This window comes from Pygocentrus nattereri, chromosome 15 (genome assembly GCF_015220715.1).
Source record: "Pygocentrus nattereri isolate fPygNat1 chromosome 15, fPygNat1.pri, whole genome shotgun sequence".
NCBI lineage: Eukaryota > Metazoa > Chordata > Actinopteri > Characiformes > Serrasalmidae > Pygocentrus > Pygocentrus nattereri.
The window spans coordinates 26,156,293-26,181,322 of NC_051225.1; the positions used below are offsets into that span (position 1 = coordinate 26,156,293).

Here is a 25,030-nt window from a genome sequence, read left to right on the forward strand (position 1 = left end):
TTGATTGCATGCGCTCTGAAGGAGCCTCTCTGGGTGTTCTGATTGGCCGTTTGGGTCAGAAGGAGCCCAGCCAAATCACTGCAATCACCAGGCTGCTCGCTCTCTCAGCACTAATGACGCTCCTTCATATGCAGCCGCCTCATTAAAGCCTGCACGGCCTTCACTGCCCCTCAAACCCACACAGGAAACTCACACACTACCATTCAAAAGTTTAGAATCAGTGCTTTCAATAATGTCAAGCCAAATTGTTTCCAGATACAGTCGTAACTTTGGGTGCCCCTGGTCAGATGACCTGCTTTGTGGATTTTCTTTGTGAAAATAAGTTGCATGTCCTCTACAGAGAAAACATTTCTGCGCATTTTAATACATGATTACTGTTTATTTGCTGAATTTAACATATTACAAAAAAATTTAACATAAAATGAGGCCTGTGCAAAGGTTTTGGCACATTAAAATTTCTTGAAAGCTGACATATTTTACTGTGTTCTCTGTAGAGGGTGTATTAACATATTTTCTCTTAGAAAATCAACTAAACGTCATTTGACTGGGGGTGTTCAATCTTTTGTTTAAAATAATTCCGTTGTGATTCTAATGCTCTAAAATAGGTTTTGAATTCATAGGAAACTGTAAATACAGTTAAGAAATTTTGAATATGTCAACAATGATGAACAGAGCTGATAAACCAAAAAAGATAGAATGCTGACATTGAAAAAAATTCAACTTAACAGAAGCTTGAATTGCTATTTTGAAAAAGTTGATTGAGCAAAAAGCCTTTAAAAAGTCAACAATGAATATCATTTTTTAAAAAATATCTGGGTTCATATTGGGATGAACTTTGGCCAGATTCTATTTACACTTATCACTAAAATGCATCCTCAATGTGATCAGATGAGATCTGATTGTACTTTTCCTGTGTACGCCGTATCATAGTTACTACAATAATAACAAAGCTTACTTGATATCTGCTTCTTTATGAGTGTCTATGTGAATGTAACCAATCAGGTCGCTGATGCAATACGTCCACAACCTGTGTGCCAATATCAAAGGCACTGCTTCAGTATTATTTTGTCTGCTTATTAGCAGCAGCTTATCACTGTTATCGGAACAAAACCTCATATCTCCATTTTTGTCGTTTTTCAGTTTTTGACAGAATTTGAAAATGCTGGTTGCCTTTTACATTGTACATAAATTTCATGATGATTGGACTAAAAGAAACAGCCCAAAATGACTTGGGAAAAAATCTGGTTCCATTGACTTACATTAAAAATAAAGTAGGTTTTTTCCTCTTCCTGTAAATTTACCATTTTGGAGATAGGTTTTGTTCTGACAACAGCGATATGCTGCAGGAATGAAAATAGTGTCTGTAAAGAGACATTAAAAGAAGCAGATTATGTGCACAGCACTGATGTACTGCTAGAAGAAGAAAGCATGCTTTGATACTGATTTCCTTTGTTTAGTGTGCACCATCACAAAAATGTGTTTCCACCAGCAGCGAATTGAGACTCACAATTTTTGCTGAACTGTGATTCGTTGGTTTTGTGTGGACCTGAGCGTGGGTGGAGTGTTTAAAGCAGTCAGAATGAACCAAAAGAAAACGTTCAGTAGTTCCACACCAAATAATATACTGAAAGCAGCTTCAGTCAAATTTGATTTTCAACTGTTTAAGGCATTAATTGAAAAATGTATAAAGAATGTGTAACCAGATATAAAAAAAATAGTAGAATCATGATTAGGCTACCTCACTGGATGCATCAGAGACAGTCCAGAGACAGTGAGGCTTCTCAGCATCTTACATCTATTGGTACTCAAAAAGTTTTAACTATTTTTAGTATGTTGTTAACCTAACATAATGTTTCTTTTAGTGCTGACAATGGAATGTCAGAAAGTAAAACTAAATATTTGCTTTATTATGCCAAGACAGACCAAAGCACTTCTAAACATGACTTAATCTCCCTTTTATCCCCACGTTCTCTAAGCATTACTCACATTATTATGAGCTCAGGTCAGATAGGGGCTGACGGTGGGCTGGAGGAGCCCAGATGGGGCGGGGCAGGCTTTGGGCTCAGTGCAGGGCAACCAGCTCCATCAGCAGATGGGAGGAGATTAGGCCCGACTAGCTGTAGAGCCGTACGGAGACCCAGCAGCCTCCAGAACATTCCACACAGCCACAGCACCATCTGAGAGCTTACTGTAGGCTTCACAGACACCGGCCTTAGTGCTGAAATATCTCTTCAAGTGCTCTAAATAAAACATGAATGTTGCATGTGAGATCCAGGACATCATATTGGCTGACAAAAATGACCAAAATGTTCACAAATTCGCTGAATAAACAACTGGAGATCTGCTTTTCTTCACCACACATTATACATTTTTGTCTCTTGCACTTCTAGTATGTCATTCATAATATGAATGTGCCGTGACTTGTATTTAGTCCACTGGAATATAAGAATTCACCTTGTAAATAAAGTGAAATAAAACCCAGTGCAGTGCATATGTAATAGACTTATCAAGCTCCGCCCACAGGTGTGTCTTTTTTATAGCTGTTGTTGCAAAACATGGCAGAATGCTGCTAAAAGCCCATTCAAAATAATAACAAATGGTAGCACTCAAGTAGGCATTTATCAGTGTTTAGAGTCGCTACATAATGTTGAGTTACCTGTTAGCAATGATACGCAACCATACTGGAGTTAATTGAAACTGGAGACTGGAAACATTGACATTGGCATTAGCTCAACTACACAACACAACACACTACACCAGATACAGCCCAACAGTGTGACTTTTCACACTTATACAGAATAAATGGCATTGGAAAGAATAGCGCACTTTAAATGTGAACTTTTTGTTTGGTTTAAAATGTTTTAATTGGAAATTTTACATGAATTTAAATGACATTTTTTGTCAACGTCCTGTAAAACGTCCTTACTACAGTCACTATGACAGAGCACATTGGAGGGCGAAACATGAGCAGGTAAAATGGACTTTGTTTTGGCTCCAGGATATTAGATTTTCAGCAATGACTATGAGGATAAAAGATGCAGAATATCAACCTAATATGATGCTATTTACATCCATATTACATGAATCATATTAGAATCACAGCCCTTTTTAAACAGACTACATTACTGCTAAAATATTCTCAATCTGACCAGCAATGTGTGTAATATTTACAACATAACCATATAAAATAACCATAAGTAGACCAAGCATTAAATATTATTCATCTATATTTGTAACCAAAGCTTCTGTTAATGTCTTTTTGTCTGTGTTATAAGAAAAGCTTGTATTTCCATCTACAAACCTTATAGAAGAATACATGGTCTCACGTTATTTGGATTGTCCACTATAGTCCCCTATAGATTCTCTACAGATGTAACAAACTATCTGTTGAAACTCAGTTGATTCTAAACAGTGGTGGGGTTTGGGTTAGGATTTGGACCAAGGTGGGGGTTGGGTTTAGGTTTTGGGTTGAGTTTGAGGTTAAGGTCAGGATTACAGCCAGGTTTGGAGTTAAAGAAAATCATGATCAATTTATAACAGGTATCTAGTTGAGTGTAACTTGAAAATAAAGTATCTATGATGCATCTAAAGTGGACTATCCAAAAAAAAGTGTCATAATTTTCTGTCTTTTTTGCAAACTTTCTCACTACAATACCCAGCATGCATTATGCAACTATACCATACTCTTACTGGGAATCTCCCCATACTGCGATAAATAAATTTGCTAATGTATAAACGAATAAACTCAGAAGTGATATTTGGCTTCCTAGCCGTAATAGGAAGCCAAATATCCTAAGTTCCTAGCCAGCTAGAGGGAGAAAACAACATGCCCTCTATTATAGGCCACAAAATGCTTGTAGTTTTTCAGAAGTTACTTTCACCTTCAATACGCATCATCACAAGGGTGTTTTCCCATCTTATATTAGAAACTCCGGCTCTACACACTAAAGCGGCACAGCCGTATGAGGGTTCACAACAGACATAATGATGGTTACATTTTACACTTTGACCAGAGTGTTTCTTTAAAGAACCATAAAAGCACCTTTTTATTGGCCCATTTGCAGTGAACTGTTCACATGATGTAAAGGGCAACTTTTTCAAATGGCAAAAAAAGTACATATGTGAAAAAAAAGCAGAGTTGTGGGGTTTTATGTCAGTGATTTACCTTTCAGACCTTTTCAGACAGCTTTTTCAGGTCAGGTTCTCAAGTGCTAAAGATGATATGTTTGTGTATGTTGCTGCAAATGCCACATATGTAAAGGTTTGTGTGGTGGACTGCGCTGGAGGAGTGCATCAGTGCACCATGAATTTATTCCTCTATCACACTCCTACAAAGCTAAGTGTAATATAAACTGACCTGTACCCTTTTTTGTATTACAGGAAGAAGATTAAAAATAAAAATGTTATGGTTTTCTTTCCCCTTTTCTTTCTCCTTTCTTTTTCACCCTAAATACAGAGAGAGGGGAAAAAAGAGAGAGAGGGAAAGAGAGAGAAAGAGAGAGAGAGAGAGAGAGAGAGAGAGAGAGAGAGAGAGAGAGAGCTTATTTCTTTTGCCATCCTTAGGACAATGAAAGTAACAATCTAAGTATTTCTTGAGCTATTCATATTTCTGAAAGAGAGCTTTTCAATGAATGCACTTTCCTTTGTGTTCCTCTTTAAACTCCATAATTCAGTATGGTTCAATTTCCTCCAGTTCAAGGATCTAAAACACTCTAAAGAAGTCAGGTGAATGGAAAGTACATGAGGCATTTCAGCGAAACTCCAATGACTGGGCCTTTTTTTTTTTTTTTGAGAGACACTTAGCAATGTGCACATGATGAGACTAATGGATTTCTGGATGGAAGGAGGGATTTGGGATGGGGGGATAGGGAATGGATTATGAATGTGGGTAGCCGTAGACTCATAAGACAATGTCAGCTCGAGCTACTGCTTTATCCGCCCTCGCTTCCCAAACTGGCAGTGATCTTCAGCGCTGTCGTGTGATTCATCAGTATCTGAAAATATGAGCGTGAGGCTGTAGAAGAATGCTGTACTGCTTCATCTTACCAATGGGCTCTACTCCTCAGCATTTCCCCAGTCCAGAGTTGCTACTGTCAGCTTATATTAGGTATTTATTTATCTCTAATTACCAGCTTACATAACCAATTCCTTAGCTAGCAGCTTCATACATTATATTTACATTCAATTTGTACTGTATATATGATGCGCATTGTTGATTTACATTAGATAATTATTTAATTGTTCCACAAGGCTGCATAACACCTACATAAGCCTTTGCTGACAACTATATCATATCAAACAACATTTAGATCCAACAAGCATCAGTTATTAAAACTGTTTTTGTCCATTTTTATATTGGTTCACCTCAAGTGTTATGACCACTGATCCTTGGTGAAATAAGCCTTTTGTTGATGTTAGGTTTATGTCAGCACTCATGAATGGCTTACTGATGTGTTGAATAACCTTATGAATGATATATTACCATATTTGTAATTACCAGAGCAGTGATTGACACAATTAATGGCACTGACTCAGAGTATGTGTAGTTCATCGTGATTAATCACATCGTCTCTCATTTGGTCAAATTTGATCCTAAAGAAAGATTTTTGTCCATTTAAAAGCAATGTATTTAACTATAGCTATATAATAATAAAAAAAATCACAGTTTATCAATTTAAATAATTTAATAACATTTTCACTGTATGAATAGTCACGAAGTTTAATTAGGGAATTACATAAACAGTCTTAAAACGTTATTTAATTAATGTGTTATTATCATGTAATTAATGTGTTGATAACCCATTATTAACCTGTTAACCTTGACAGCCATAGAAATACATCACAATGTATTTGTCACTTTCAGTATTTTAATAACATTTTCATTGAATGAACAGACATGAAGTATAATTAACAGTCTTAAAAAATTGCATCAGTGTGTTATTAACATGTAATTAGTAAGTTATTAAACCATTATTAACATGTTCACATAGACAGCTCTTGTAATACATCACAATGTATTTAGCATTTTCATAATTTAATAACATTATTTTCATTATATGAGCAGACATGAAGTTTAGTTTAAGAAGAGTGAACAGTTTCCAATTTTAAACACTTGCCTCCAGTCAGAACAAGAGGGGAACGTGATCGAACCAATAAATATATATATCATATTTATCACATTTATACAGTCAATGGTTCCGGCTTTTCCATTATTGTAAATTCTCATTCTCGCTTTCTTACAAACAACTCTTACATTCTTGTTACAATGGATGCTCTCAGGTGGAACTGGATCACCACTTTGCTGTTGCTTTTGTTAGGTTGCTGCTCATTGATTTACCCATAGGTCACATAGTCTGCTGAAGGTGCTGAAAATATTGCTTGCAAAGCCATTTACAAGCTGTGTTTGATTGAGAGGCCTACAATCAAAGATTTTATGATAGCAACATATCACCTGTGAGCAGCTGGACTTTAGCCTCCACTTCTGTGATTGGGTCAAACTAGGAAAATACATTAACTGTCTAAAAAATGATTCTGTTACTGCATTGTTAACATGCAATTAATAGGTTATCAACACATTACTAAGATGTAAGATGATAGCCCTAATGGTTACATAATCACTCAGTTAGTACAATAATCACTCAGTCAGATAAATTACATTCATTTCAGATTTACACTTCCAACTTTTTCCACTTGCTTTACTGTTAAAATAACAGAAACCTGGTTACAATTGTAGCAGATGCAAAACTCAGCGCTCAAAACAAACTCAGCAAACCTCAAATTACAGGCAGCCACATAATAAATAAAAATAGCTTTTGTATGCTTTGAAAGTTTAGTCTTTCAAAAGAATTTCTGTTTCAACAGCCTGTGAATGACAAATAATGAAAAAAGGAAGAAGAGGGGACCTAGGAGAGCTAAATTCTTTCACTTTCTTCCTTTTTTTCCACTCTCCTCGTTCCCTACCTCCATCCATCTGTCTCCGAGACCTGCCGTGGATCGTTTACAGCTCCATTATTTATGATGCCCACCGCACTTCCAAAAATAGGCCTGTGGCAGACAGCCGTTAGACCTTGGATCAAAACCAGGCCCAGCCAGGACTCGCAGGGGCAGCGCCCCATTATGCTAAAGTCATGCTGCTTCAGAAGGTGCGGAGAAGAGCACTAAACAGTGCTTACTTCTACTTATGAGTTTGCATGCTGGGGTCCGGTGCAGCCCAGCGATTCCCCCGCTGGGGAAAGCAAATGAGCATGCAGGTAATGGGCAGAGAAGAGATCGTTGTGCAGCTGTAAAAAGCATCACAGTCGGAGGAGCTGTAACCTTTTCCATGGAGCGTGAAGGAACTTCCAGTACATTAGCATTGCTAACACATATCTGTGGCTAACGCATACCTGTGGATCTGCTAATGCCACCTAACGGAATGTTGTTTTTCCTTAAAATTCTCACCATTTTGACCTTGCTTGCTGTGCTTCGGCTTTAATTTAAGGGTCTGGGCTGTGTTATTACATTCCGCACTGATGATGATCTGATAAGGCCTATCAGCAGCGCTAGCACATCCTTTGCTTGCTCTAAATGTGATGTTGAGCTGCTTCCAACAGAGAGCTTTTATTGTCAATGTAGGCCAAAAAAATGACACAAGACAGCTTCATTCCTGAAAGGCAGTCTTTACAAAAGATAACACATTCAGAGCAGAGGAAGAGTCTTAGGAAGAAAGCTGGCATGCTGCAGCGCCAGCCTGGCTGATTGCTTTCTCGTAATAAACATGAAGGGAGGGCTAAGAACACAAAGGCGGCCGAGGGCTTCAAATGGCCGCCCTACCTTTGGCTACTGGAACCCTGACCTGACACCTGAACCAATCTTTTTTTTTTTTTCCCCCAAGAACATGAACTTCAAAGAGCACTTTGATGGCGGGGGAGGCTCATTGGCGAGATCAGAGCCCCAGTGGCTTTTCTCTCCAGATTAGCCTCCTCCAAGTGAACTCCCGGCTAATGACAGAGATGCACTATCATGAAAAGCAGCCAGAGATCGCAGTGTAAGGGAGGACAGACGTGATCAGCAGGAGAAATCACTGTGAAAAAACTCCCACGCACGCATTGCCGACGGAAGGGCAGGCTGAGATAAGAGCTTCATGTCTTCTTCAGTCTTTCATGGCTTTTCAAACAACTTACTTTGTGCCGAGCTCTTTCTGTGGACATCAGAGAGACTTTTTTTCCCCAAGAGTTAAAATCCATTTCATCATCATCATCATCATCATATCTGAGTTTCAGACAGTAAATGCAACTCATCAGCCTACGTATGTTTTTGTCCTAGTCTGTGCTCAAGCCCAATTCATCCATCATCACAATACTAATGCAGTCGTGTTTACAATTGCGGTGATTGCTGTGATCAAGCAAGAAATGCTGATCATAGAGGCTCCGACTTCGCTTGAAATTCATCTTGCATTATAACGAGCAAATAAACACGGACACAAGCTACTGTACCATGCTGCCAGCTGTTAGCGTTAACTGGCCAGTTACAGCTGGTTACAGAAACATTGGCTTCCAAAAACTCATGTCTATCATGGCTCCAGAAATGGACAAAATGAAACCACTAACCATCTTCTGTTTCATTTTCTATTCCATTGATCCAGTGAAATCAGTGGTTACAAAATATGTTGTCGACATGACCATGTGATGCTTTATTACCGTTTTTATTGGCTGAAAAAAGCTGAGACACTTGCTACTGCAGCAGAGTTTTAAATGAGTTTCAGGAGGATTTATACTATTAAATCTAAGCATAATTTAGTTTCTTGTGGATTTCAATGAACATTTCACTGTGTAAAGCCAATCGTCTCAATCGATTTTCAATAAGCTGAAATGAGGAGTGGATGAACATATGCCTTACATTAATGTGGTCAAGTTTCCATTTTCAGTGTATTGGAGCATTCAAAATTATAATAAGTGCAATATTTGAAAAAAAATGTGGTAATAACACTTCACTTGATCCCTTTCTCATAACATTGACATGAACATTTATACATATGCCACCTGTTCAGCAGAGTGTCATTACGTGACAGTAATTGCCATAACAGACGACAGGATATTTGATGTCTTGGTGGGTAACTGGAGTATATTCAACAAAATTAACACATATGACAAATGCTGTCTTGACATCAAACATGATCATTTTCATGATAATTGCTTATAATGGAATGTCACTTCTTTTTCTAATCAAAATCTGCTATGGAATGTTTATGGCATAATTATGTCAATGTTACACTAGTAAGGTTTAAGTCTTACTGTTGCGTTGGTTTAACGCTCTAGCCACAAGCTAATATGTTAGCCCCTAACATGCTACTCGCAATACAATGATTTAATATGCTACGATATGATACATGATGTATCATTACATCCTTAGTCACTCTTGATTAAATTAGTAATTGAGGAATCTAGCAATTATTTTTCTCGATTAATCGAGTTGCACCTAAAAATTGTGCTTCCATCATTTCTTTCTGTAAGGGAGGCCATAGTACTGAAAATGTGCACCGAGAACAAAAACTTTACATGTTTTTTAATTGAATAGCCATGATTAATTGAGTAATTGTGGCAGCATTGCTTCCAACATAAACATTTGTTTATACAGCAGGCAGCAGTATGAGGCTCTGAATGCTAAAATTGCTTCATATATCTGCAGAGAACAGCGAGTTATCTCCAGGGGCTCCAGGTTGAGTACATTTGTGTGGCTGGCAGTGTTTCCAAATAGATGACAAGACAACATCATATAATGAATCAAAAAGATTTGAAAAGTATTGATTTTTTTCCCCTTGTGTGAGGCTTTCAGAGGCACTTGTGTAAGTCCATGAGTCTCACACACACACACACATACACACACACACGCAAACTGTTCAATAGTCCCATGTTCTATTTATGTCGCCTGAGATTTAGAAAAATGGCATGGACTCGAATCTCTTTAAAGCCATAATATGAACAAAAAACTTGGACCTGGTCATGGACATCTGCCTTCCATTAATGTTGTGAGGGAATAAGGGAGTAGCAAAATATGCTTGAGGGAGAATGTATTTAGAGGAGGCCTACACGCCTGCTGCTGTTAATATCTTAGAAACCTGGATTCATTTGGAGTGTCCAGGACGCTCAGACCACAGCGAAGGTGGGAATAGGCAAGGCCAGCTCTGATTTAATCTATACCTAGACTTAATACAAACTCACCTAGAGTGATTGAATAAATGTTTCCATTAAATTGTAAGATAGGATACTACATTTTGTTAAGTAGGACCTGTAAAGTAATCGCTAACTTTGAAATGTTGCACTTATTACTAATGGTGTAGTATTTCACACTCAAACTCAGAGAAATCTTGTTGAAATCTTATGTTTTTAACTTTTTATGTTGTTAGTTGTGTAGGCCATTTGTGTGCGTTTTGTTTCTGTGATAGAATCTGCAATTGTAGCCCTCTCACTCAGCTTTTAAATGGAATTTAAAGCAATATCTTCAGCACCTACACTAGATAGTGATTGCAGAAGGCCTATGGATAAATCAATGAGCAGGATCTTAGCAAAAGCAACAGCAAAGTGGAGCTCCACTGTAGCAAGAATCCATTAGCTGTCAGAATGTGAGCAAGAGCAAGAGGCTACAATCTTTGACCCTGTGTTCACATGAACCTGAGGACAAAATATTCATCATGCTTAAGAGCAGGTATTTATCATAATTTGAATTCTTACTGTTAAATCCACATATCTTAACAATTGCCATAATTAAAATAAGAAATTATGAAGGTTGAAACATTTGCTTGCATAGAGTTGAAACATTTGCTTGCATAAGCAACAGTTGCATATTTTGCTGACAGACATCATTACATTGATCATTTAATGCTTTTAATATAGCTAATAGATTTTGCATTGAAGTATTGTTGTGTATGGTCTTATTTTTGGAAAGAAATACCATTCTATACAATTTTATAATTTCTTGACATGGAAATGAGTGAAAAGTCAGACTAGACCCTGTCCATCTGCAATTCAAAATTAATGTGAATGTAATTCATATGTAACTAATTCTGCAATTACTATATTAATACATAATGTAAATAACATAGCAAAATTACAGTAATAACCTTTAACTTGACCAGAATAGACCCAATAGGTCTATAGGCCCCATTCTCCCACTGTGTCCTGTCCCACTGCGTTTACCACACCTATTCTTAGCCTCCCTCACACACAATCTGCATTATTATTGTATTGTATTATTGCATTGTATTTGGCAAGTACAAGGTTCAGATTTCTTTTTAAAGAAAAGGAAACAAGGAGCTTGTATGTTATTGTTATTCCTGTCCTCCCTCGCCCTTCCTTCCTCTGTGTATTTTTTTCCCCCAGCATGGCTCAGAAAAATGGGGCCTGCTACTTTACACACCGGGCAGGTGCACTACTCGGCTGCACATGGCTTCGTCGAGGCGTGTGTGGCGATGGAATTACAAGCACGTCTTTAGTCTAAATATGCTGACAAATAACCCGCTTTACGCTTTTGCACATCCAGCCCGTTTATTTGTTGAATAATGAACGCCCTTAAACGCTCGCCATTTGCGGCCCCTCAGCAGGCCCCTCTTTTGTTCTAAGAATAACAGATGCAGCAATTTGCCATGTTGTAGGTCAGGAGTCCAGTCTGTTTACTTCATGGCTTAGGAAAGAAAGAAGGAAGGAAGGAAAAAAGCCTCACCATTCAGTCCCTGCAAGGCCTCTGCCCAAGCAGGCTGACGTAAATTAAACGTGAAGGGGAAATAATCATAGATCACAATATTTTAGCCCTGCTGCAGATTCATCCTCGGATGTGGAGTCGCAGGAACATCCTTCAGTCACGTCTGATCTGCCATCAGCATTCCCTTCTACATTTATCCTGCTGCTGCACTGCTGTGCGCATCAGGCTGTGGCTAAAGGGTGACTGTAGCTGCAGGGATAATCTCAACCTTCTGACCCCGAACACTGAGTGCTCTCACAGTCCAGGTGGTCCTTTAAGAAAAAGTCAGGCAAAAAATCAAATGTGTGCCTTTTTTTCTTCTTTCACTAATTCTTGCCAGTCAATCAAGGCATGTTTACTTCCTTCCTTGGTATTACTTCCTTATACTTACTCTGAAGTTCTATGTACCTAACAAGTAATGCAAGCTTATGCTAGTTAGTAGTCTGTAATACCTTTTTGAACATGCTAATGTCCAGGGTGTCGTTACATCAGGCTACAGCTATTAACCGACAGCCAGACAGTCACTTAAACCTAGTCATCCTAAGCGAAATCATACTGTGTTTACAGTAAGTGAACCCAAAGACAATGACATGAATGAGTTGACATCTCTCATCCAGCTGAGATGTGCAAAAATGAGGAAAAACAACACAACTAACTTAAAACCTCAACCTTATAATCATAGGCAAAAGCATATCGCCATAGCAGGCATGAAAAATCTTGATTGTCCATACGTCTTAACTGTGATGACTCAATGCACTGAAGTATTGTTAGACATTTGCTTTGGCATTTTTAGCCAGCCCATTTCGACCTTATAGTAGAAGAGCATTTCAATTAGCAGAAAACTGATGTCAACTCTATGGGACACAATCTCACAACATCCATAGTTACATTAACTAGTACTGCGGCACTGATCACAAACCGAAGACTTGAGTAAATGGCAGATAGTAACAGTTGCTAAACAGTAATTATAGGGCTGAGAAAATCAAGCAGGGCTTGGCTGAGAGCGAATTGATTTGATTTTCCATAATACAATGACAGCACCCATAGAAAACAAAACAAATTTCATTGTCTTAAATTCAGCTTGAACACATTCTTTTCCCATGTGTTTAGGTGAGGCTACTCATAACGATGCCCCTTGTAGAAACTGCATGTCTTGATGCCTATACTTACCTCAAATGGTTTCAAGTTAACCCCTTAAATGGCCAGGGTCCACAGGCAGGCCAAAGTTTTATTTTAGAATAGCTCAACCAGTTTGCATTGACATCATTGTAATTACTGAATAATAAGCCTTAGTATGTAATCATCTCATTTCAGCCTGGGATTTTAAGGGGTCAACTAACCTCAAATAGTTTCTCTGAAACTATGACAGTGTTGTCTGTTGAATTAAGAAACGTCTAACATAGCTTAGATAAAAATAATAGTTGCAGATACTGAAGCTGAATTTTATACATTCTTTTGTCCATTTTTAGAGATATCAGTATGTCATAAATGTCAGAAAGCACATAAGTTTAATTAGAGGGGCATTCTGGCCTAAAACTAGACTTGAATATGTTGTCATGTTATGCAATATTCAATGGTGCAGCATTGTATCCTGTAGACTAATCATTTTTACAGAATTTATAATTTTGTATCTTTTTTTTCGTCCATCACTGTTTCCCAACAGCAGTTCCCAGCATGCACACATCATGCAACTGCTGGAAATCCTCTAATCAAAAAACATTCTGACAGGTAGTGCAGCCACTGATGAGTCTAATACAGACATATTTGGCTTTCTAGCAGTAATATTATCTACTTGGCTTCACTCTAAATTTGCTAGCTAGCAGAAAAAAGTATCTGCTTTAAGTAAGTATAAGATTCTTCCCACATTGAAGAAACATCATCAGATGGGTTTTTTCTAGTCTCACTGTAGACCCCATGTGTCAAGTACAAGGCCTGTGGAATTATTTTCATATTCTGTTCTTATTGGCCCTAAGATGCACTACAGTCCCCAGCATGCACTGCAACAAAGTCTATGTTCTGACCTCCTTTGCCCAACAACAAACTAGCTCAAGTTCAAGCAAATAGGCAGATTTAAATAAGGACCTAAAACAGATGTCTTTTTATTTAGAATTATTTTTCAATAAGTATTTAAAGCCTATTTTGCTGCTGCAGTTTTGGCATATTTTAATAAACAATGACCCGTTCATGGCACAATGTCAAGTCAAAATGAAATATAAAACATAGCTGGTCCGCAGATTTGGTGAGATTTTTTATATGGCCCTTTCAGTGGTTTGACACCCCTGTTCTAGACTTTACCGCAGCACCGCTGTAGGAAGTGAAGAGGCATGTATACAGCAGATGTAGTTGTGGTTTATATTTTTAATTATGACTGTATAGGCCCTTTAAGTTTCCATTGCTAGTTAAATTGACCTCATAGCTCAAATACCAACCTAAACCATTTCTAGAATTCTTTTCTAAGCCGCAGAAGGTCAAATGGGGACTGCTCTCATGGTCACAATCATGAAGTTTTAGGAATACAAGAAAGTTCTGAATAACAATAGATCCTTTGAACTCCAGGACTGGCAAATGTGCTTACTTGGTATTAAAAGGGGTTTACAATAGTCTTTGATTTCATGTTTGATTCGGACTTCACCTCATTCCAGAGCTGACCTCTTCAATTAAGATTAATATAACACCCACTGTGTGCAAAACTCTGGAGAAAATAATAGCGATCACTCAGGATTGATGGCTGCACGCTGCTATTTTTCTCGCGTTCCGTGCCAGCGCTGTTTGTGGAGGACCAGCAGGTGCAGTGTGACGGCTGGCAGTGGCTTCGCCGCACCTATCTGAGGACAGCGCTGCCATGTGTTCTGCAGCACCTCGAAGCAGATTATTGACGTGTTTGGAAACAGGAGGCCCTGGCATGCTCCAGAGAGAACCAGCTGGATTAGCCGTGCCAGGACTGAAACAAGCCAGTGTTTTGGCGCGGGTGCACGCCAGCTTCAGTCTAGCTCCGGCACAGAGCCACTTATAGGTCCCATGTTAACATAGAGAGTGCACTGTACTGAGAGAGAGCGTTTTGGAGCATCTGGAGAAACTAGCCGTGGTGTTTCAGGCCAGGCACAGCAGTGACTGATTTACGCTAGATTGTGTAGGGTATGAGTAAGAAATAAGCCTTATGGGTGCAAATTTAATATTACAGCTTATACTGAACATTTAATGCTTACTGCTCATACTGGACTTTTTTTTCCTGTCTGTAGCAGTTTACCAAGACAGCAAATATGTGGATGTTTATGCTTATGGTGCTAAGTGCAATGTGACACAAATCTTTTATGAAGTAAATTATATTGCAATGACAAATGGGGCCTTAAACTAAAGTGATAGACATTTGTTCAGTTTATAACACAATTATGAAGCATCGTGGCCAGATAATGGAACTTTTAAAGCTCCATCCTATTTAAGGGTCCCATGCATGGGTCATTCTGCCCAATAGGTTCAAACTCAGATTTCAAAACTCTTAAAATCTTGTCGCTTTCACTGACCCTATACCTTAATTATGTTTATTTTATTAAAACAAATGATTGGACGTTCCATTTTATCAGTACCAAAACATGGATACAGTTGCACTTCCTTCTCTAAAATGCAGGGGCATTTTAAAATAAAGCTCCACCTATGGGCTAAAACTGTGTGTTAGTAGTGATATGAAAACATGGGGCAGCATTTTTTGCATAAAGTTTTCTTTTATTTAAAATTAAACTCATGATAAATCGAAATATTCCCCTTAAAAGAATTCAAAAAGATCTTTAAAAAAATAAGTATTTTCACAAGGGTAAATTTAAGGGTCCCAATAGAAAGTAGCCTATAAAAGACTTGTACATGTTTTGCTTATTACTGTGGCTACTAATGCCTTTAAATAGATCATAACATAATCTCATAAATTATAAATCTGAATTCTCACTAGTTTTTGAAGTAGTTTTTTACTGTGGGACTGCTTCTTGATCTAATATGATATAATGGTAAATATATGCCATTGGAACATTATGATGTAATTGTAATACAATATAATTTACTTTATAAAATGTCTTATGTCATAAATACGCAAATATTAGTATTAAAATTCTCTATGCAGTTCACTGTTATCAGGTCCCTATGTAAGTAGCCTTCAAATAAAGTGTCACCCACCTTTTTGGGGTGAAATGACATAGCATGTTATAACAACTGGCTTTGTAGCTTAGTGTATATCACAGTAAGATAATGCTAATGATGTGACATAGCTTTAATTGTGTAAGTGGTAAAATAAAACTCACTTTATAAAAGTGGCTACAAAAATTGCTCACTTTTGCTCCACCAGTCTGACTCTGGCATCTATGTCATATTATCAGAACTACAAAAGTGCAATTTCACCCCACAAAGTGTCATAACGCAACCTAATGTAAGGAGATATCAATACAATCTGACACAGATGTTATGTCAACTTGGCATCAAAGTTAGCAAATGCAACATTTGTGACAAATGATGTCTATCGGAAGTATTTGTGTTTGTGTAGGTCATGGGTTATTAAGGCCTTATGTAGGTGTTATGTATCCTTATGAACACTGCCAAAAAGTCATGCATATCTTTTCACTGTGCCATTAGAACTTTGTCAGTAGATATTTGACACAAAATGTTACAATGCAAAAAGCGTTTTCCCTCAGCGTACAATGTTTTTTCATTCGGTTACATAAGCCAATCACATCACACACATAATAGGAGAGTGCGTGGACACACTTTGCAGTGAATTTGAGACAAGCGCATGCAGATTAAACAGCTCCGAAAAAATGTTAATGCAGGGCAATTCAAGCCGGCGCGCGAAACGCGGCATATTAGACTATGGCAGCCCATAAACTAGCGTCTCACCTCCCTGGTGAAATCTAAAGTGCATCTCCAAATAGTGTGAAAGCCCTGCCAGTCTGCTGCAAATTAGCTTAGTGAATGCATGCACGCCATTGGCGCGAACCTTTCTGGAGGCACTCTGCTTATCAGAGCGGCGGACGTGGCTTGCATGATTAGTTAGGCTAACAAAGACAGTTTCGGCGTGGCTATTTCTACAATTTGACTGTTACTCTCAGAAGATAGCGTAAAGGCTAAGCTAAACCAGGGGCTATGCATGTAAATCACGAGAGAGAGAGAGAGAGAGAGAAAGAGAGAGAGGAAAAAGCAACAACCTTTCCAGGAGGATTTAGTCATTTAAAACAAATTGGTTTGGAAAGTATCAAACAGGGATTTGCCGTGTTTGAGCGAAGCTGAAATTAAGTCTCCAGGGGTCACGTTCTTTCCGTAACTCATCGCCCCCTGTCTGCAGAAGGACTTCACTGCTCCTGGTCCCTGGTGTCCCCATTATGGAGTAGAAGGGCATTCTGGGGGAGTAAATTGGCTGCTGGGCTTTGGGTGGGCTTAAGCCACTGTGCTGGCAATGGCACACCGCTTCGGCAGCTCGTTTGGGCGAAAGAGAGAGAGAGTGGCCAACTCACAGATCTGGACTCCTGGAAGCCCAAAGAGGAGCAAACGTGCAGCTGTCTGCCTGCAGGAGGCTGGGGGATTCTGGACCCCTTTGTCATTACTGAGATAGAGGGAGTGAAAGAGAAAGAGGCAGAATTTTGAGAAGGGTGGCACAGCTAGAATCTCTACCATTACCCTTTGGTAGAGTTTATGCAGCGCCTCCTCCATTCAGCTCAGCTGTCATTATACCAGAGCAGCACAACAAAAAGCCCCTCCTCACCGGTGCAGCATCGCTGAGATTAACAGCAGTGTGTTACAGTGTTCCACAAGTAGGTGCACGTGGGTGTTTTTGTTTTATATGACGAATGCTTTTCATGCCTGAGGAATCTGATCAAATATTAATTTATTACATTTTTAAAACAACATTTTACAGGATTGGGTTATGTTGTAAATACAGGCAAATTCAGGAACGCAAAAGTTAAAAGGGAGTTCCCCTGATTTCTTTCTTTTCCCTGATTTCATAATTAAATAGTTAAAATATAAACAGTCATTCAGAGTGGTTTCATGTGAAAGGCATCATTTTTGAAAAACTGAAAAACCAAGCCAAATTTGTTCACAGTGGTGCTGATAGGAACCAGACGTCTGAAGCATTTAATGCACTTTCACCTGCTTCTGAGATGGTTTTGACACTAAATGTTTACAAGTATGCTGCTTAATGCCTGAGATACTTTCAATAAGATGTAATCTTTTATATCTATTAAAATGTGCCTAAAGAACCCAAAGGTTATCAAATTTATTTTTGCAATATGTGCAAATGGCCAAAATGTTTGTTAAATATATGTGTAAAATACATTTCAAGTATTTTCTAAGTATATTTATCATATATATTTTGCAATGTATATGTATATTTGTTAAATATATTTTTCAAATACTTTTTTTGTGTTTGTTATCGTATTATTTCAGTTAGATGCAGTTTTAACAAATGTGACAGATATCAAATCATCAGACTGTATTTTTCACAGTGTTTCAATACCTACAACATTTGCTTTTGCCATATGAAAGGTTCATTGGCTAATAGATGTTGGAATACATATTTATTTAGAAGGCATTCCAGTGCATTAGACAGTATATTTAGCTATTTTCGTACATTTTTGGATGTATTTATAATAAATGCATTTACATACATGTATATTTGTATGGTATATTTTTAGGTGTATTTCCACATACACTTTATATTTAAAAAGACATTCATTTTATTCGGTTAATTTGGCGATATATTCTGAAATACATTTTAGTGTTTGGAATGTATTTCAGCGTGGGCTGCAATGTTTGTGACATACATTTCAAATGTACAGAAGTATATGTCTACCTAATTTTTTGTCCAAATGGGCTCTGAGCCTCACGTTTCTCACAACACATCACTGTACTTAACAAATTATGAATTATGTAGAAAATTTGAGAAAAAAAAATTGGTGGCAGTCTCCTTTAATTGGATTAGTCAATGTAAATTTTCCTCACGAGGTAACATGCCTTTCTGATCAGTGCCCTTGAATACCCTTAACACCAAAGCTTAGCTTAGCAGGAAAACAGTCGCCAGTTAATAATAGAACTCCTAACTTATAGATGATAGCAAGTGCTACAGTTTAGACCACTAAGGATGCAATGTTCAGCGAGTACATCAGAATACTAATAGAAAAACTCTTCCAGTATCACTTTGTTGTTAGCCTTCTTTCTGTGAGGTAAACTGCATGCTGAGAGAAGCACAGCAGCTTGAGCTGATGAGGAAACACCTGCTAGCTGTTGATTAGCTTGCGAGAGAGAAAGACAGAGAAACGCTGTTAAAAGTGTGAAACATGGACCCACCATCACTGAGTTTGTGTAGCAAACTCTATTCAAGCCGCTGCTTGCATCACCTTGTTGCCAGGCTAGCTTTCATTTCGTGACACTAGGAAGGGGAGCCACTCAAGAAGGGTCGGAAGGGAAAAACACCTCATGCTAGCTGTTGATTATCGTGAGAGAAGGAGAAAAAGCACATCTTGATTATGCCACTTCTTCATTCAGGACTTGCTCAGGTATTTAAAGAATTAGCGCCACTTTATCTCATAGCAGGCAAATTAAAGGAAATTCAAAGACTTAACCAGAAAACTTCTCAGAAGAGAGGCTAAACTGGGAAATGGGTAAATAAGCCTGGTGCATGAGAGGCATTTAAAACAACACTGAGTAAACAGCTGAGGCAGTGCTTTCCACAGCGAGCGGCAGCTGAATTATAGCACACTAGCTGTCTGCTTCGCTTTATGTCAACTCACCCATTGCTCAAATGTATTAGATGCAGACTTCATCACACACCTGACGGCTGTGTCTATGTGTTTTGTGCTGAATTGTCAGCGCACGCTAATGGCTTGATTTTGGGGAGCTCACTGCGAAATATGCTTCTGTCTATAAAAATTAAGATATATGATGTTAGCAAAGGGACCCTGAGAGGTCCCAGCTCCATGCAGGGGGTCGGGGGTGGGTGTGAGGGGGGTATTTTGAAACTTTAGATAAGGCCCACTCTTTCCTAAGGTTTCTGTATTTTTCCTACCTTTTGTCTCTCTCGCTCTCTTTTCCTGCCTAACCCAGTGCTTTTTGCATGCATTGTTAAATAGGACTGATGGAAGCGCCCCGGTCATTATTCACCGCGTCGCATGGTTAATTTGTGTGCTTTTACAAGTACAAAGATGTCAGGCCGAAGCAGTGCACGCTTACCTTGGCTTCCCCCGGGACCATTAATCCTTTGGCTGGTGTCGTCGTCTCTGCCAAGCCTCACCTGCCTCCAACCGCTGCCAGGAAACTGCTGTTTGGGCCCTTTTTTCCCGCCTCACTTCGCTATATTTATTCAGAGTTCCAGTCAGCTCTCATCAGCAGAGGAATACGATAGGCAGGACAGAGGCAGGCTGGCCGCAGCGCCGCTCCAACAGGTCCAAAATGTCAGCTGCTCACACTGAAAGAAAGTTTTGACACAAATTTCAGACACGTGAAGTTTTGCAGTGGAGCTACAAGGCTAATGTAGCTAATATTGGTGCTGGTGCTGCCAAGTTAGCATTTTTCTAACTGCATGCCTAAATCTTTACACACTTGCCTCAAACTGTGTCAAGTTGTTAAATAGCCTCGAGCAGACTTATGTGGTTTCTGATGCTATATCTAAAAAAATGATAAAAGTATATAGTATAGATAGACAGACAGACAGATCTAAAAACAGTAGCTGCAAACCCAATCCCAATCCACAGTGCCCGGGGAGCAGTTCGGGGTTAGGTGTCTTGCTCAAGGACACCTCAGTCATGTGCTCTGGGGATCAAACCAGCAACCTTCCAGCCACAAGGCTGGTTTCCTAACCTCCAGCCCACGACTGCTCCAACAAACAACTTGTTTGCTCGCCTGAACAGGGAATTGAACCCTGGACCCTCAGATTAAAAGTGTGATGCTCTACCGACTGAGGTATCCGGGCTGTGATATAGATAGATAGATAGATAGATAGATAGATAGATAGATAGATAGATAGATAGATAGATAGATAGATAGATAGATAGATAGATAGATAGATAGATAGATAGACAGACAGACAGACAGACAGACAGACAGACAGACAGACAGACAGACAGACAGATCTAAAAACAGTAGCTGCAAACACTTTGATTTCTGCCTTTTTTTGGAGATAGCAATAAGTCATACAGTGTCAGAAATGAATTCATTAATTTCACCTCCGCACGTAAACCATCCATGAAGTGAAACACCACATACACACTAGTGAGCACACACACACACTAGGGGGCAGTGAGCACACTTGCCCAGAGCAGTGGTCAGCCCTATCCACAGCACCCAGGGAACAGTCGGGGTTAGGTGCCTTGCTCAAGGACACCTCAGTCATATACTGTGAGGGATTGAACCAGCGACCTTCTGGTCACAGCGCTGGTTCACTTACCCCGAGCCCATGACTGCCCCACTATATTTATATATATATTCACTATATATAAGTTAATGCAATCAGAGATTGTAATGCTTTATTTCCATGTTGTGATATATTTCTACTTACAGCATGGTATCAAGTAGGATATCTGAGCTAGCTAAGCATTTTTGCTAGAAAATAGTGGGAATAAGAGTTGAAATTATATACTTGCTTAATATTAATGGTATCATTTTACGGGGCAGCATTCATGAAGGTACTTGACACCTGCATAAGCCTTTTATAAAAACTTGCATGAACCTATAAAGGCATTTATGAAGGCTTTTTCCAACAAGAAGCATTTGTCATAACACTAGCCAAGGTAAAATAACATCGACATGGACAAATACAGCCTTTATAATACTATAATATAACAATAACTGATACTTGCAGTAAGCTTTTATAAACGTTCATGTAGGTTTAAATCAGTTGTCATAAAATGGTTTATTTAGGTGTTATGTATTTAACAATTTATTATCAAACATCCATTATTGTATTTTAAATGATGACTATAAACATATACATATAAATACTTTAAATAATGTGATACGATGTGCTTTTTCACTCAATTTTATTATCTCCAGTTTGCCATTCTTGTCAAAAGCTTGCCAGTACCTCCCATACGGGAAGAGAAAAGGTCCACATTCTCTTCTTTATGTATACAAATAACTTTCTTCATCTGTGACTGCTATAATATCACATTTATAAGCTTGAAAAATGGGTGTTGCTCTTTTTTATGTATGTTATTCTGGAGTACATACATTTTTGATATTTATAAATTTGCTTGTGAGATGGTATTACATTGTTATTCTAAGTTCTCCAAATCCAGACCAGGTAAACAAAGTTAAACACTATTGTCCAGCACGTTGCTTTTGCCATATGAAAGGTTCATTGGCTAATAGATGTTGGAATACATATTTATTTAGAAGGCATTCCAGTGCATTAGACAGTATATTTAGCTATTTTCGTGTTAAATGTTAAATAGCCTCGAGCAGACTTCCTTATGTGGTTTCTGATGCTATATCTAAAAAAATGACAAAAGTATATTAATGATTAATAGACCCTTATTAGTCCCACAACAGGGAAATTTTCCCTCTGCATTTAACCCATCCATGAAGTGAAACACCACATACACACTAGTGAGCACTCTTGCCTGGAGCGGTGGGCAGCCCAATCCACAGTGCCCGGGGAGCAGTTCGGGGTTAGGTGTCTTGCTCAAGGACACCTCAGTCATGTGCTCTGGGGATCAAACCAGCAACCTTCCAGCCACAAGGCTGGTTTCCTAACCTCCAGCCCACGACTGCTCCAACAAACAACTTGTTTGCTCGCCTGAACAGGGAATTGAACCCTGGACCCTCAGATTAAAAGTGTGATGCTCTACCGACTGAGGTATCCGGGCTGTGATATAGATAGATAGATAGATAGATAGATAGATAGATAGATAGATAGATAGATAGATAGATAGATAGATAGATAGATAGATAAATAGATAGATAGACAGACAGACAGACAGACAGACAGACAGACAGACAGATCTAAAAACAGTAGCTGCAAACACTTTGATTTCTGCCTTTTTTTGGAGATAGCAATAAGTCATACAGTGTCAGAAATGAATTCATTAATTTCACCTCCGCACGTAAACCATCCATGAAGTGAAACACCACATACACACTAGTGAGCACACACACACACACTAGGGGGCAGTGAGCACACTTGCCCAGAGCAGTGGTCAGCCCTATCCACAGCACCCAGGGAACAGTCAGGGTTAGGTGCCTTGCTCAAGGACACCTCAGTCATATACTGTGAGGGATTGAACCAGCGACCTTCTGGTCACAGCGCTGGTTCACTTACCCCGAGCCCATGACTGCCCCACTATATTTATATATATATTCACTATATATAAGTTAATGCAATCAGAGATTGTAATGCTTTCTTTCCATGTTGTGATATATTTCTACTTACAGCATGGTATCAAGTAGGATATCTGAGCTAGCTAAGCATTTTTGCTAGAAAATAGTGGGAATAAGAGTTGAAATTATATACTTGCTTAATATTAATGGTATCATTTTACGGGGCAGCATTCATGAAGGTACTTGACACCTGCATAAGCCTTTTATAAAAACTTGCATGAACCTATAAAGGCATTTATGAAGGCTTTTTCCAACAAGAAGCATTTGTCATAACACTAGCCAAGGTAAAATAACATCGACATGGACAAATACAGCCTTTATAATACTATAATATAACAATAACTGATACTTGCAGTAAGCTTTTATAAACGTTCATGTAGGTTTAAATCAGTTGTCATAAAATGGTTTATTTAGGTGTTATGTATTTAACAATTTATTATCAAACATCCATTATTGTATTTTAAATGATGACTATAAACATATACATATAAATACTTTAAATAATGTGATACGATGTGCTTTTTCACTCAATTTTATTATCTCCAGTTTGCCATTCTTGTCAAAAGCTTGCCAGTACCTCCCATACGGGAAGAGAAAAGGTCCACATTCTCTTCTTTATGTATACAAATAACTTTCTTCATCTGTGACTGCTATAATATCACATTTATAAGCTTGAAAAATGGGTGTTGCTCTTTTTTATGTATGTTATTCTGGAGTACATACATTTTTGATATTTATAAATTCGCTTGTGAGATGGTATTACATTGTTATTCTAAGTTCTCCAAATCCAGACCAGGTAAACAAAGTTAAACACTATTGTCCAGCACGTTCATGAAGCCACTTTCATGTGGTTCTATGTGTATGTAACCCAGGTCTGTGGAGGATGTAGTGTTTAGTGTTGTGATAGGTGGCCTGTTGATAAGTTGCAATGCAAGCATGACCAGGAGGTGTGTGTGTGTGTGTGTGTGTGTGTGTGTGTGTGTGTGTGTGTATGGGGGGGGGGGGGGGGGGGGGGGGGTTTGGGGGGGTAGAGAGAACAGGGGTATGAGATGAATGTGATTGGTTTGCCGGCCGACCACAACCTCTCCCATCTGTCTCGGAGTCTGCCATTCCATCTCGCGGGCGGCGGGAGGTAATTGGGTTCATTGTTCTCACCGCAGGATCTCCTGGATTGAAAGCTTCATTATCTGGATAACCATGAATGTAAATGAGCCCCACGTATGCAGCCTGGATAATGGGGAAAAAATAGATCATCGCCCACAAACGCAACCCAACCCACCTCCAACACACACTCAAACCACCTTAGAACCGCACACATTCACAACTCTCCTTCAAGCTCCTCATCCTTTAAACTGTAGTAGTTCTGGTTTTTACAACTTTCAAACTTTTTTGTCTAATGGTGCCCCCTCCCCCATCACCATGATGATGGCTTCCAACCCAAAGACAGTTATGCAGTCAGACTCACCAAGCAGATCTATCTCCCTTTAATGAGACACCTGAGGTTGATTGTCTTTTAAGAGTTTTGACAGAGTAGCCTCAGTGTGGCCACAGCTGGAATCCGGCTGCACTCCACAGTAGAGTTCTTCCACTTGATTTTGATCTGGAATGGAGAAAATCACTTTACCTCCCACAGAACCAATTGACCCAGAAGCTAAAAAAGTGCATTAACCCTTACACAATGCAACAAAAGCACTTTGTAAGTTTTATTTTGGGCTCTTCTGATGATTAAAATGCTTAATTGCAATTAATTGAACTATTTTGTGTAGTTCAACTAGTCATGCAATATGAGTGGGAACAGTCAATGAGTTGCTCTGCATGCCAACCATTCAGCACTCAGTAGCAGTAATGCTAACATCCTGCTGCCCAAACTTCATTTGCTGTAAAAAAAAAAGAAAAGAAAAAAAGCGGAACATACAGTTAGATTTTCTTTGTTTGTTTTTACTTAAATACGAACTTCTACTTTCTAAAA

General features: G+C 38.7%; 1 protein-coding gene and 2 non-coding genes across 11 annotated transcripts in view; 1 reads left to right on the forward strand and 2 right to left on the reverse strand.

The window, feature by feature from the left end:
- celf5a (cugbp, Elav-like family member 5a) overlaps positions 1-25,030 on the forward strand; it is a 293,357-nt gene that overhangs the window by 168,569 nt on the left and 99,758 nt on the right. The gene's annotated exons all lie outside the window — the stretch shown is intronic.
- trnak-uuu lies at positions 20,584-20,656 on the reverse strand. Its single transcript has one exon. It is a non-coding gene; the product is annotated as a tRNA-Lys (tRNA).
- Positions 22,478-22,550, reverse strand: trnak-uuu. Its single transcript has one exon. It is a non-coding gene; the product is annotated as a tRNA-Lys (tRNA).